Source organism: Poromitra crassiceps, assembly GCF_964638095.1.
Source record: "Poromitra crassiceps genome assembly, chromosome: 16".
Taxonomy (NCBI): domain Eukaryota; kingdom Metazoa; phylum Chordata; class Actinopteri; order Beryciformes; family Melamphaidae; genus Poromitra; species Poromitra crassiceps.
In genome coordinates, this window is record NC_139645.1 from 32,608,724 (window position 1) to 32,624,267 (window position 15,544).

Sequence of the window (15,544 nt, forward strand, 5' to 3'; positions counted from 1 at the left end):
GGAGCCTCCGCAGGGCGTTGGGTGTCTTACCGGCGTTGGAGGCGGAACCTCCGCGGGGCTCGGCCAGCTGTTTCAGAGGCAGCCTGTCGCTGTGGGCGGCGGTGGAGGCCGGGGGGGCGGGGCTTTGCGGCAGCGCCTGGATGAAGAAGTCGGCCACGGTCATGAGGAAGTCCACGCTGGCACACAGGTAGAGCTTCTGCAGCACGGCCACCACCTCACGCTCAGGCCCCGCCCCCGCCGCACTCTGACGGTACGTCACGTCGATCATGGCCTCGGCGCTCTCCTCCTCACGCTTCCTGATCATCCTGCACAGACAGATGGTAAATGGTAAATGGCCTGCATTTATATAGCGCTTTTATCCAAAGCACTTTACACTCAGTAGGTACATTCACCCATTCACACACCGATGGTGGCAGGTTACCACGCAGGGTGCTGGCACACCAACGGGAGCAATTTGGGGTTCAGTGTCTTGCCCAAGGACACGTCAACATGCAGACTGGAGGAGCCGGAAATCGAACCACCGATTAGTGGACGACCCGCTGTACCTCCTGAGCTACAGCCGCCCGACAGATGGGACATCAGAGCGTGTTAATGTGGTCACTTACTAATTGTTATGAAAACCTGGCTCATAAATATTACTGTCTAGGAATTGTTATTATTTGATCATTTGATTTTCGACGTAGCTTACGATTAGCTCCACATCATCACCTAGTGCAACATTATGTTCTTACCCTACGTGATGCATTCAACTTGATTATATGCCTCACTTGATTATGTGTTTGTGAGTTTAACCAATTCAGTTGTCTAGGGCCAAGGTTTGTATCTTTTTACGGGACTCTGTGTTGTTGCAGGTTGTTTGCTGACTATGTGGACTGCATTAGCTAACTGTGTTAGCCTGTGTGGATCTTCTTCTTCGCTGGTGTATTTACTATTTACTGCATTCTGTATTCACCTTTCTTTCAATCAAGCAATCAATAATGAAACTCCTACTCCACTAATAGTAAAAATAGTAGTACAAAAAAATGAGTATAAAATAAGTAAATCAGATATCAAATTAAATAAAAAAGTAATGGGTAACACTAAACGGTACCTTATTTAAGGGTTAGTTGATGTTTAATAAGTATTAACTAACCTTTAATTAACAGCCTTGGTCATAAGCTTGCTCTAACCTTAAAGGAGAACTTACCTCCAAAACACTTTTTTTCAGCTTTTAACCAATATATATGACTTTGGGGGTGATGTGTGAAGAATTCTGGTCAAAATTTCCACATTTGACACCAAACTGTTGCCATTTTACCATTTGTATCATTTTTCAGCAGCATAACTGGCATAAGCGCCCTCTTAGGGTCGAACACTGCTTTTTTTTTTTCTCTCAAATGAATGGGATATTTGACACGTCGTGACGTCACGGTGACCCAAAGACTATGGGATTTCAAGATAATTACTCCCCTACCCCCCCGTACCCTTTCGGCTCCTCAGAACTCCAAGCCTATTCTTATTGAAGTTTGCTCTTAAAATACTGAACCAAACGTCGTCAAAGTTGGCACATGTCTTAATTATAGTTAGTTTCCCGCTGAATGTGTCACTACTTTATTAATATCTTACCTGGATAAGCTCGAATGATGATGTATATATTATCAGTCCGAGTTGGAAGCAGCTGTCTCCAGCCCAGGCAGGCGGGAGAGAGTCGTACTGTAAACCTCATGCACTAGCTCCAAGCTCCGCGGGCGCGCGCAGCAGAGCAGAGCTCTCTGTGCTCTGAGAGCAGAGAGAGCAGTCTGATATTTCCGCAAACAAATATGGTCGCAGTTTAGCGCACATGTAAAATATAACGCTATACTACGACGTGACAACGTGACAAAGCTTCTCTAAACACATCGGCTACTATCATATTTCCCTGCATCCCTCCTACTGAGATTATATCGGTAATGATTTTGGACAGACTGAATGCGCGGAGGAGGAGGAGGAGAGATCTGCAGCTGTGCCCTGAAGAGCCCTGAGAGACACTCGCCTTGCTCCGACTACTGTGCCTGTCTGTGAAAAGCGTCCTGTCCAGTCGCACCTTCGCAAACAGATGCGGGATTCCCTCAATCCTGTACCCAATCTCAGACTGTATTCTCTAAATCGCACACCAGCTATTTCTGTCTGTGTTTGTTTGTTGCTCCGTGAGGTTAGAGCGCCCCATGCATGCAGCAGGCTGTTTCGCCAGCCGGGGTCTGGCAGGAGGGAGGAGGCGCAGGCAGCCTGCACTGCGCTGAGAGGAAAACTTTTGCACAACTTTTAACAAGAATCACGAAAAGCCCCCAAACTAAAATGAAAAAGGGACTATATGGCAACTTGGACGAGGGAATGACGTAGAGAAATCTCGCATTGTGTTACCCCAGAACGGGGGGTTTGTCGTATTGTGCGGTGTGCTGCTGTAACGAGCCCATGCCACTTTGCTCTCGTAACATAGTTTGATACACTGCCATAGAGATACATGCAGAAAAATAATTAAATTTCTAGTTCGCCACTGAATTACCAAATTGATATAACTTTCAACCATTTTGAGCAAAGCTCTTTCCAAACAGGCCACCAGCGTTGGCTAGTTGTTGATATTTATAAAGATATGGCCCCTCTCAAATAAATTATTTTTGAGGCAGTAGGCAAACTGTAATGGCGTCGATTTCCGGAAAAAAATCTGGACTTGAACACAGCCAAAGAGTCCAGTATAGACAAGAGTATATGTCATTTCTTGGTTTTTTCCATAGGTATTTTCAAATCACTGTTCTAATACATATCTAGGGGGTAAGTCCTCCTTTAACCTCAGTGAGGTCATGCCTCAAAGCAACCTCAATACCTTAGTTAACATGAACAGTATAAGTAATAATTACTAGACAGTGTAGACACATTAGTTAACTCTTAATTAAGGCTTAGTTCACATGAACAGCATTAGTAAATGATTACTAGGCACATTAGTTAACTGTTAATTAAGGATTCATTATCGCTACTTAAGCAGAGGTCTGACCTGGAGCTGACGCGGGTCATGGCAGTGCACAGGTCGTCCAGCGTGCAGCCGCTCAGCACGGTGCTGAGCTCCATGCTGCCGTCGCTCAGCAGCTTCCCAGACGCCTGCAGCTTGTGGAGGGCCAGCTCCCCCAGACGCAGGCTCTGCTGCCGCAGGCCCAGCCCAGGAGACTGCAGGGAGGGCAGGGGAGAGAGCAGGCCCAGCCCAGGAGACTGCAGGGAGGGCAGGGGAGAGAGCAGGCCCAGCCCAGGAGACTGCAGGGAGGGCAGGGGAGAGCGATGGTGAAGGATCAGACATCATGGGACAGATTCATAGACGTATAAAAACATATGGACTGAGTCACTTGCAGGCTAAAGGTGAGAATGATCCCTCTGTTCTTACCAGAGCCAGAGACTCACCTGTTTGGGGGCGTGGCTGTACAACACCAGAGCCAGAGACTCAATGTTGAAGTTGAACTTGACAGTTTCCTGAGGCTCCTCCTCCTGATCGCTGATGTCACTCTGCTTCTCCGCGCCGCCTGAGGGCAACATCACACACAGTTTACAGCCAGATCCTCTCGCGCGCACACGTGCGTGTGTGTACCTGTGTGTGTGTGTGTGTACCTGTGTGTGTATATGTTGTGATGTGTAGGCTCTCTGCCTGTGTGGAGGCAGCCGGGGCTGGGCTCTCAGCCTCTCCCAGGTTCTCCATCAGGATCCTCAGCAGAACCTTCAGGTCGTCCTGACTCAGCGCCGCCTGGAGGCGCAGGAAGCACAGGACAGAGGTACAGCTTTTAGCCTGCTTTCTCCCCACGACTTTCACTTTGAATCCAGAGGTTTAATCATGCTTCAGTCCATAGTTTTCCTCTTCAGGTCAAAATGTACGGAAGCCATGAGAGGCAATTGAGAACAAAAATCTAGGAATCCATTTTCCAAGTCTGATCTAACTAATGTAGTTTTCGCTCCTGTAAAAGTTTAGCCAGCATTAAGTTCAATTTTCTTTTATTTTTTCATCTGTGAAGTAGGGGGGAAATGGCATAAGTTGCTAACACAATGTATGTACCTTGGAAGAAGAAATTGATGCTTTCAGTCCTATGTAGAACATGGTCTAGTGGCGCACTCTTGTGGTCGAAAGGTATTACAGCAACATACATTTAGAAACATGCGCCTGACAAAAAAAAGGCAAATATCCCCCCGCTTGTTTCATATATTATTTTATTTTATTATTATTTGAAGGAAGTTAGATTTTTTTTCTTTTCTTAATTGCCTGCCAGGGCTTCCATAAAAAAAACTTTGAATCCTCCACTAGAGCTACAGGCTGTCAACAGACATACCAACTGATCCAGCTAAACTAACTAAACACCGTCAGAGTCAAGCTGTCACCGGACAGGAGGGTACAGATCGTACCTTCAACGGCTGCAATGTGGACCGTGTGCAAAAACAAGAGCACAGGAGTTAGTGACAGGCTGTAATTATGCAAACACCCAGAAGGTCCCTTCAGTGAGTGTGGAAATATATACATATTAATTCCAGGGCCGTGTGTGTGTGTGTGTTTGTGCGTGCGCGTGTGTGTGTGTGTGTGTGTGTGTGTGTGTGTGTGTGCGCGTGTGCGCGTGTGTGTGTGTGTCCTCCGCATATCTCCCCATTTATCACGAGGCTTTAAGGTTTATCACAAAACTGTAAAAATCTAACTCACCACTGTGTTCTCTACCAGGAAGTGGGCTGGCCATCTCTGACTCTACGTAGGCTGAGTCACTGGTATCTTTTTATTTATACGGCGATATTAAAACAACTCCCAAATTATTTGTGTACATTGTCCAGCAGAGCAACAACAATTACTCTTTACGCTCACAAAACCTGTTTTTATTGAATGTAAAAAGGGCTCGTACAGAGTTTGGTAAAAAGGCGTTTCAGTTCTCAGCACCGACGGCATGGAATGATCTCCAGAAGGACCTGAAATTGCAGGAGCTGGTCTCATTAAATGTTTTGAAAACGATGGTTAAAGGTAGGGAGGACGGTGAAAGTTGCAACTGTTTTTTTTCTTCATAGTTGAACTTGCTTTTATGAATGACTGAATGTATGTGTATCATGTAGTGTAGTAATGTTATGAGATGTTTGTTGTGGTGTCTGCAACTTGTATAATTGTATGCTGCTTTTCTTGGCCAGGTCCCTCTTGAAAAAGAGATTCTTAATCTCAACGAGGCTAACCTGGATAAATAAAGGTAAAATAAAAAATAAAAAAATCTCCGCAATCATTCGTCCGATCGACTTCAAAACTTGGCGGGTGCGCTGCTGGGGACCCGATGGGGTGCAGTCCGGAATTGTGTGTAATTCGGGCACGCACATAGTCATAGGTAGTGGCTATCAGCCAAATTGTTCTCTTAAACATCGCTATCGGCGCAGAACTTTGCAATCAGTGCGTCCCTAAATTGAAATGTTATGTATTTAACCCTAACAACAAGTTAGGTAAAGCAATATTTTAGTGGGTTTGTGGAATGTAATGCGGAAGTCTAAACGTCCCAACGTGTTGTTTAAACACTCTGAGCAATAACGTTGTCTCGGTAGCGTCCATGCTGCCTAGGGATGGGTATCGTTAAGGAATTAACGATACTAGTACTCTTATCGATACTGCTTATCGATCCGGTACTTTAACGGTACTCTTATCGGTACTTTTTGTTATTTTTACGAGAAAAAAATCCCGAAACAAATGGGACTGGTTGTTGTCGGTTCTTTTTGTTATTTTTAAGAGGAGAAAGGGGGGAAAAAAGAGACAAATTAACCTGGTCACAGTTAGGTGGCACTCATTTATCCTTTCCTCATTCATTCTCCCACTAGCACTAGCTTTAACAAAAAAAAGTAGCAAAATCTTAATGGGTGCGTTTTTATTATTAATTTAAATATCCTAAAATATCCTTCTACCACACTGTGCCAATAGCAACATTCAGCTAGGGAAACTGAAAGCATAATAAAAAATAAAGCAAGACAGTATCTGCCTGCTGTACTTCCCCCCAAATCACTAAATAAAAATCCCCCCTGCTCTGAAAGTAACATTTCTGAACGACAACTGAGATGATGACCGTCACCTGACGATTTATAGCAGACTGTATTTATGATGATGAACACACCCAAACAGCGGAGAAATGTTTACTACTCTCGTCTTAATCATTACCATGTTCACATAGTTACCTGATGAGGTAGACTGGGTAACGCAACCGTGGCATCATTGACAGGAGATGATGGAGGGCGAGCTAGCTTGTCAAAAACTGTGCATTTCTCTGTTTGAATGTGATGCACTTTGGTAAGTGTTTAGACAAATTGCTCGTGTTTCCACCTTTTACTAGCTAAGGTTTTATTGCACTTGTGACAACGTGAATTGTCACCATCGACTCGAGTGAAGTACAACCACACTTTAGAATCTGATCGCTTCGTTCTTTCAGCCATTCTTAACGTGTGCTCTGCTCAGTTGCATGTCTAGTCTATCTGCCTGCTCCTCCGCCGGTTCCCTGTTCCCTGTGCTGTGCATGTGTGTGGTGGGTGCTCTCAGGCACGCCCCCAGCCCCTCCCCTCTCCTCTCAGTCCTACTCCTCTCGTCTTGGCTGGCAGTGCAGCAGCTGTGTCTCGGAGAGCAACGCGGAAAAGATTATCCCTTTTCTTGTTCGGAAATCGCAAAAAACACATCATAGGCCTGTCTTACGGAGTTGGTGAGATAAAATGTGCAAGATAACGTAACGTTTATTTAGCAATTATATAGCCTATAGTAAATCTATTTTCTTAATTTCTCCACTCCAGACAGTACCGATAAGAGAACCGTTAACGTGAAAGCTTATTGATCCTCCGGTATCCCGAAATCCGGCCCCGGGGCCAGTTTGGTACCGGGTCTCGGTACCCATCCCTAATGCTGCCTCCCCATTATGACCATGAACCCGGCTGTAGACCCACTCGTACCTTCATGGGCTTCAGGTCTCCATCGATCTCCACGACTGCCATCTTGTGGTACCAGGAGGCGGCCAGGTTCCTCTTGATGCTCAGCGTGAGGTTGAGTGGCTCCAGCAGCTCTGAGCTGGGCCCGCCCGACGCCACAGGGTCCATGCAGATCCTGCAGAACCACAAACCAGCAAAGCAGTGAGACAGTCTCTTGCTGAATCCAGAAGCTAGGGCTGGGCAATAGATGGATATTATATGGATATGGTGATTTCAGACTAGATATGGTGTTCGATTTTGGAGGTGTAGCTTCGAGAGACAGTGTCTAGTTTCCTGGCTGGGTGTGGTCCTTCAGGCCAACACTGTGCTTAACACGGAAAGATAACTCCACACTGATCTTTGGTGAAGTGTCCCTTTAACACATTGAGTGCCACAGCGCTTCAGTAAAATTGTCTGGAGCCTGTGCCAGATTCACTTCCATTCAGTTGAAAACAGCTATAGAATTTTTTCTATTAGGGCTATATGGACAGGGCTGGACTCTAATGAAACATTGGACACTCCTGCTTCTTTCAAAGAAGAAATTTTGTTTCTAGACAGTTCCATTATGAAATGACAGCCTCTGAAAGAGCACTTTCAAGGGTTTTCTGCTGTCTTTTTTTACTTTTCAAGATAAAGTCACTTTTATGAATACTTTTTGCACTCTAATTTCGAGCACATTCACTGACTCTGGCTAATGTTTTCTGGTGTGGTGACATGGTGTGGTTCTGTGCGGCCTGCATGCCCCACCCCCCTCTCCCCCCCTCCCCCCCTCTCCACCCCTGAGCTGCGGGCTCCTCCCCACACGCACACAGTCTGTTTTCGCAGCCTCCGTTTTTGCCCCGGGCGGATCCCAGCGCAACAAGGAAATGGCAAACGGGACTGCAGGAAAGGGTTTGGCCGTTCGGCTTCGGGTGCTGCCTTTCTGGCGGGTAGTCGTGTGGAGAGGCTATGTGCAGACGGATAGACAGAGGCGGAGGAGCTCAGTTGTGGGCGCGGATCGCAGCCAACTGTCGGCTGCAGACGGAGCAATCTGTGTGGCTCTGGCTGCAGCATGCATCGGGTGTCTCTTTGATCACGGCTTTCTCCGCTTTCTCCTGCACAAAGTAAAGGATCTGAGGTGGGTGGCGCAGCTCCCGTGTAGATGTTTAAGGTGGCGCCGTGTGATCCCTTGAAGGGATTCATGCTCACTGGCTGGGTACGACCTTAAACAGCAGAATTATGGAATAATATGAATTATGATTTTAGGACGTCCACAGACGTCCTTGGCACTTCTCGTTACTTTTTTTAGGACGTCCACAGACGTCCTTGGCAGTCAATGTGTTAAAGGTCCCAATTCGTGCAGCTGTAACCTCTTAAAAACGTGTGTCTCTGGTCCATAAAACATGATTCTGGATTAATCTGTCGAAAATATAGCAAACCCGTTTGTTGTGACGGAGTTCTCACTTCCTCATCTGGTCGCTTCCCAAGAACGGCCTGTTTCTATAATATATTCAGAACTAACAGTTCCCATTGGCCGCTGAGGGAGAGCCCGCCCCAGGCTCCCAGCGGCCAATCAGATTAGCGTCTGTGGACCAGCACGCTAGGTTGCGAGTTATCGTTAACTAAACGGTACTACGCTAAAGAGGACATCTCAAAATGCCTAGACTTACCGAATGCACCTCTGCAGTTGCTGGATCACGTACAGTTGGCGTCGCTCCAGCTAGAAGTGTTAATTTTGTGGCTATAGACTAAATGGTGCAGGTAGCTTGTGTGAGAGAGACCCGCGCAGTATGCAGGAGGAAGCTAGTGACGTCCCGATTCCCCCAGATTCCCCTCTGGGCAAACGAAGCGTTTGGGGGTGTGGCTTGGAGGAGACTGCAGAGGGACGCTGGATAGGGACAAATCCAACTGTGGCAGTTCTGAGCGTGTGACCACTCATTACAGGGAGGGCTGACAGCAGTATATATGCATTTACAAGTAAAAACAGCTTTTGCACGGAATGGGACCTTTAATGAACCCTGGCTTTTATAGAACCGAGAGCTCATCCCTGCAGAGCGACTGACCTGGAGAGTTTGAGCTGCGTCAGCTGGAGGTCCATGTTGTCGATGACAGCGGGCAGCGGGCAGCCATCCACGGGCAGCAGAGAGAAGCTATTCCCCAGGGTGATCAGACCCAGGTCCACCTCCAGCGCCTGGTGGGAGATGGAGGACTGAGGGATGAGGATGAGGGGGGCCTTCAGCCTGATGTCCATGGACAGACGGAAGCTCTTCTGGGCAAAGTCTCTGACGCTGGACGCTGCCTTCTCCGCCGCCTGGGCCGTCGCTGCACTCAGAGCCTCCTTCGCCATCTGGAAGTTGTTGGTGAAGTTCTGAACGACAGGGCGCAAAAATAACAATGAGTTTATTTACAATAAACTACTACACCATATTGTGCGGTGGCCTGCAAAAACACTTCACATGGTGAAAATTAATTTTCTTTTCTTTTTTATTTATTATTATTATTTTAGTTCCATAAATTAGAAACTCTTCCCTATACAGTATATCACTTTTGGAATTACTGCTATAGCTCTCTCAGATCAAAGGTTATGAGTATTTTAATCTGTTATGTGTCTAAAAGTAAAACGTGGGAAAAATGGGTTTCAACATTCCACAACAATTTTCTACAGTGCCATTCCACCAAAACTATAAAAAAAACTTTCCCTTTTGTTTTATGAAAATACTTATTCACCGTGAGGTTCTATGAAAATGAAAGTAACCAAATCACTCAAAATACCTGCATAGCGCACCAGATGCCTAGTATATATATTTCCTCTAATATTAGCCGGGTCTCCGATAATGGCCGGGTCATATAACACATAAAGATCAGCCCCAAATACAGGCAACAAATACAGGCAAAAACAACGATTGATCCAGGTAAACTCCTAGTGCCGGTTATAGAATGTAACTGTAGTTTGTAGTAACGTACAAGTGCCAAAAGATGGCGGCAGCTACATTTGAATTACCATGGGGCCCATGCTGTCTCTGGAGCATGCCGTTGACAATTACCGTAATTATCAGTAATGCATTGCAGTAACAAAACAAACCAAACCAACAAAAAAATGAACCCCAAAAGAAACAGATCAGAAAACAAGGAGGCTTGGTACTAAATATGAGAAAATACTTAGAATTAGAAATAAAGGCCTAAAAAAAAAAAAAAAAATAGGCCTCATCTAAGCTAGTTTCTACTTTTCAAACTTTTACTCCTTCATGCACCTTGGTTTAAAGTTAAATAACAACATATTTGTATTCCCAAGTGTCACCGAGTGAATTGGAGTCCTCGTGAGAATTTCTGAGTCTTACATATACGGCATTTAAAATGGAAGGTGAAGGTTTTTGTTAAGAGAACAAAACATGACTTCTTCATATCCGTTTGATTTAATTTGCAAAGTTTCAACTGTAATGCTTCTCTGTCTCTATCCTCACATTGTTAGAGACACTGGACAGGTGTGATGTGGTGCGAGGCTCACCAGCAGAGACATGAAGAACTTGTGCAGGTAAACCACCTGGATGCAGCCCACGTTCAGCTTCACCCGCCCGTCCGTCTTGCTCATGTCGGCATACCCGGCACCCTCTGTGGCGCTGGGAGTCAAACTCATGGAGAAGCTGAACACCTCGTCGCCCACGATGGAGATGGCCTGCCAGACGCAAAGATGATGAACTGAGTCAAGAGGAAAGTGTTGAGTGAAGAGTAACAGACTGAGGAGGATTTTCAGAGCAGCTAAAGTGATGAATCTGTTACACCAGTGATTCCCAGAGTGTGGGCCGTGGAGGTACTGCAGGTGGGCCGTGGAGGTACTGCAGGTGGTCCACGAGGGGCATACCTGCCTGCCAACACTCCTGATTTCTTTCCCTTTGACAGATAAGGTAGCATTTTTCACAGCCTCCTGTTGGCAGCTATGGGTCATATAGGCCTACATAAAGTTTTATATACAGATTTTTACATTTACAATTCTCAATTTTGTAATTACGGTACGTTTGGAATACCATGAAATATTCACGATTAAATATTTGCTTTAAAAAGTAATCAGAACTAAGAAAACTAAGTTGTTTTTTAGCTGTTATAAAAACATATACAGTATAGGGTAATACATCAGTCTTGTGTGTAGTTGTGTGAGTTGTGATAAGGGTTGGAAGATTTTCAGATTTCAAAGTGGGCCGCGGCATTCTGAAGTTTTGGAATGACTGCGTTAAGACGTCCCTGTAGCTCAGCTCAGATAGCAGCAGTAACAGTAACAGTGAAAGTAACAGTGACAGTGGAGCGGCAGCGCCTTGCCTTCTTGTGGACGCTCTTTGGATCGACGTTGATGACGATGAAATCTCGTAGGCGGGCGGAGAGCTGAGTCTGAGGACCTTGCATCAGCAGAGAGCCGTTCATACCTGAGGAACAGAGCAAAACACAGACATCAATACAAAGAGGATACTCACCTATGACTTCTGACTAACTACTAACTACTTCCAACTACTGTTTACAAATAAAACTAGTTATTTTATGACTTTCAGCAGGAGACTTCAGTCTTCGGTGGATAAAAAGATCCCTTTAAAAGACAATATCTTCTATATTGTAAAGATATTGAATGAGGAACTTTGTGGAATAATGTTTTTTTGGATACAGCATTTTGGAGGAGAACTCTTCATACAGTACATCACCCAGCCTTTCCATATACAGATGTTAGTCCAATTTACTTCTGTAGAACTGCAGCAGCAGCAGTAAAAGTGGGGGCTTTGTCTCCCCCCCCCCCTCCCCCATATTTTATTTTGCAATTTTCAGAACGTGAAAAACAAAAGGCTCAGACACAGAAAGAAAAACAAAACAAACAAAAACAAACATATCATCCACATTCCAACAGCTACCAGCCACGTAGCGTAAAGTGCTTGCAAGAGATGTGCGTGGGATCCCACGCAAAGGGTCCACGAGAAGTCAGCTGGGGGAGTTACGTATCGCTTTTAACCTCGTCCAAGTAGGCCAGAAACACATCCCAGATAATTGAGTGGTTGATTTGGTATGGTGGTCTGGTGGCTCTGCACCTCAATAGTGATATAGTGATTTGTTATGGTGGTCTGGTGGCTCTGTACCTTGGATCTTGATGTCGGCCATGTTGCAGCTCTGGTCGCACACCAGGACGTTGAAGGCTCCCAGCGTCACCATCACCTTCAGGTCGATGACATCACTGTCAGAGGGCGAGGCCAAAGCGGCTGGCAGGGAGATGGAGACAGAGCGGACATGTTGGATTTTAGTTGATGAGTTTTGAGCCGTGGCTTTAATCTGTCCCTGGGAAAAGCTTGCAAACTATTTTAGTGAACACGTGGGGTGGCTACTTTTTATAATAATGATGATGTTATTGTATTTTATGCAGGGTTGGGAGAGTTACTTTAAAAATTTAATCCAATACAATTACTAGTTACCCGTTAAAAATGAATTCCCTGCATTTGAGTCCGGGGGCATGCTCCTCAGGAGGACATTATAAAAAAAAAAACAGCTCTGTAATCCTCATTTCAGACCTTATGTGTTGGTTAGAGAGAGAGAGAGAGAGAGAGAGAGAGAGAGAGAGGGACAGTTAGAGAGAGAGAGAGAGAGAGAGGGACAGTTAGAGAGAGAGGGAGCGAGAGAGAGAGAGAGACAGAGAGGGATGGTTAGAGAGAGAGGGAGCGAGAGAAAGGGAGGGAGAGGGGGGAGAGAGAGCCAATAGCAGGCTGAGCTGCAGCTCTGGGAAACCCCTGGTCAGATCCTAAACAGGATGTGTTCAGAGAGCTGTAGTAACAAACTCACTACTCACATTGATCATCTGCTCTGTGTTCTTGTATACAGTGGAGAAGTTTGGTCCAGACCGGTCAGCCTGAGGAAACACAACAGACAGACAGACAGACAGACAGAGAGTTTAGGTTTAGACTATTTAACACACATTATGATAAAACAGCCATAAAACACCACAGAAGAAGAAGGATTTATTACATCACTGATGACATCACTGATGACACATATAGATCCTTTCCAAAAAATTTGAATATCTTGGAAAAGTTAGTTTCTTTCCAGAATTCCTTTCAAAAAGTGAAACTTTCATAGATTATAGATTGATTACACACAAAGTGAAATATTTCTAGCCTTTATTTTTCATAATTTTGGCCTACAGCTCGAGAAAACCCCCAAAACAGTCTTTCAAGAAATTAGAATAGTGTGAAGAAAATCAGCAGTTACTTATCCCATTTTTATCCCCCATTAGTGCTAATTTTAATTTATTTATCCTGGTTGCTGCTCCACCCTCTGCCGATCTGGGAAAAGCCGAAACTGGCTCCATGCTTCCTCCGAGACATGGGCAGTAGCCAGCCGCTTCTTTTCACCTGACAGGGGGAAGTTACTTCTCAGTTATGACTGACTTCAGCCTCAGTCCACTCCCTCTGAATCTCCGCCAGATTTTTTAATCATCTTTGCTTGACAATCCGCTGAAGCCCGCGGTCATCCATGTTATTTCCATGATATTGTGTTTTTTTTGGAAAGGATCTGTATACATATTTTAGATTTGTTTTTATTTGATTTGTCCTATTCTAAGCAGCCCATGCATGTCCCAAACCCCTAAACCTCTAAGCAATAACCCAGGACAGCCGTGTGATGTTCCCACCTTGAAGAATTGCACTTTGAGCAGCTCGGCTCCAGACTCCACAGAAGAGCTGATGAGACAGAGAGGCTCGCCGGCCGAGTCTGAAGAACACAGAGAGGAAGAGAAGAGGAGAAGAGGAGTCACACGTTTGATCCTGACATCCTGAGTGGGCTTGGACCACAGACATTTTATATATCGATACTGTCCTGCAAAAGTATTGTCATATGATATCATATGGGGGTTGTGGCTTGTGGAGAAGGGAGAAAAAAATACTAGCCTACCTGCAGTACATTATAGGTTTGTATGTTTAACAGTTTGTGCAGTTGTTATCTAAGCAACCTATGTTGCATGGCCGGGACGGGTGGAAAATGCATTATTATTTTGTACCCTATCATCTAAAACATGGTGATCACGGTGAAACGAGTCAATCACGGGGACTGTGTGATGTTCAAAATTATTTATCCACTCTTTTACAGCCCTGACACAGTAGGCTATGGCTAGGCTATGACAAATGCTGCATTCAGGTGCTGCTCGAGCAAAGGAAATGATCAGGAACTTATTTTCCACATTTCCACATGAGCGCATGTTCCTTCAATGCCAGGAGCGCCAGAAGGGGGAGACAAAGGTTCTGCACTACAAAAGTTACAAATTCTAGCTCCATCGTCTACTAAACAGCTGGTTAAGAGACACTTGGAATCACTCCAGCAGCTAGTTTGGAGACACTTTGAGAGAGAGAGAGAGAGAGAGAGAGAGAGAGAAAGAGAGAGAGACAGAGAGAGAGAGAGAGAGACAGCCAGACAGAGAGACAGAGAGCGGTGAGCTGACCGGTGAACTCCTGGCAGGTCATGCTGATCTTGCTGATGTAGGCGGAGCCACACATGTCGTACTTCTTGACTTTGGTGTCGATGCCCAGCTGCTCTAGCTGGAACAGCAGGAAGGGAAGCTCCACCCCCTGCTTGGGCTTCTTCAGCTTCAGCACCACCTGGGACACGAAGCAGACGAGTCACAGTGTTTCACAGACAAGTCATGGCTAAACAAGTCATTGCTAAACAAGTCATTGCTAAACAAGTCATTGCTAAACAAGTCATTGCTAAACAAGTCATGGCTAAAGTTAAGTTAAGTTATCCTTTATTTATCCCCATGGGGAAATTCATCCTCTGCATTTGACCCATCCTCTACTAGGAACCTTCCTAGAACTAGGAGCAGTGGGCAGGCTGCAGTGCAGCGCCCGGGGACCAACTCCAGTTCTTTTGCCAGTGTCTTGGTCAGGGGCACTGACAGGAGTATTAACCCTAACATACATGTCTTTCTTGATGGTGGGAGGAAACCGGAGCACCCGGAGAAAACCCACACGGACACGGGGAGAACATGCAAACTCCACACAGAAAGGACCTGGGACGGACCGGGGTTCGAACCCGGGACCTTCTTGCTGTGAGGCAACAGTGTTAACCACTGAGCCACCGTGCCGTCCAAACAAGTCATTGCTAAACAAGTCATGACTAAACTTGACTTGTGTATTGTGAGCTCTCATTTTTATGAATGTGTATGTTGAGACGATATATTGTCTTATATTACTGATGAAACTGAAAGCTTTGGGGTTCAGTGAGTCAGTAGTCAAATGGGTAGGTTCTTATCTTAAAGACAGAGTACACATGGTGGATGTTAATGGATTACTATTAGGGGTGCACCGATCACGTTTTTTGCCACCGATCACCGATTGCCGATCACCTATGAGAAATATCTGCCCAACCGATCATCGACCGATCACCGATTACCGATCACCGATATATATATATATATATATATATATATATATTTATTTTATATTTTGTAGGCTAAAGGAAACTGCCAACATGATTTTTTGTGTGTGAGATAATTGGAGCACAAGACTGTGTTGAACTAAATGGCTAGTAGTAGTCCAGTTCCCTCAGTTCAGTTTATAAAAGAACAAAAATAATTCCACTTCGGGATTTCCATGTTACCAGTTCA

General features: G+C 45.3%; 1 pseudogene across 1 annotated transcript in view; it reads right to left on the reverse strand.

The window, feature by feature from the left end:
* Positions 1–15,544, reverse strand: part of LOC310791595 (intermembrane lipid transfer protein VPS13C-like) — a 141,799-nt pseudogene that overhangs the window by 96,536 nt on the left and 29,719 nt on the right. The window contains exons 14-25 of the transcript in view: positions 14,381–14,537; positions 13,577–13,656; positions 12,730–12,796; positions 12,036–12,155; positions 11,236–11,339; positions 10,430–10,597; positions 8,988–9,292; positions 6,931–7,081; positions 3,610–3,742; positions 3,406–3,524; positions 3,008–3,177; positions 49–305 (exon numbers count right to left, since the gene is read on the reverse strand). The product of the transcript in view is annotated as an intermembrane lipid transfer protein VPS13C-like (transcript). The remainder of the gene's footprint in view (positions 1–48; positions 306–3,007; positions 3,178–3,405; positions 3,525–3,609; positions 3,743–6,930; positions 7,082–8,987; positions 9,293–10,429; positions 10,598–11,235; positions 11,340–12,035; positions 12,156–12,729; positions 12,797–13,576; positions 13,657–14,380; positions 14,538–15,544) is intronic.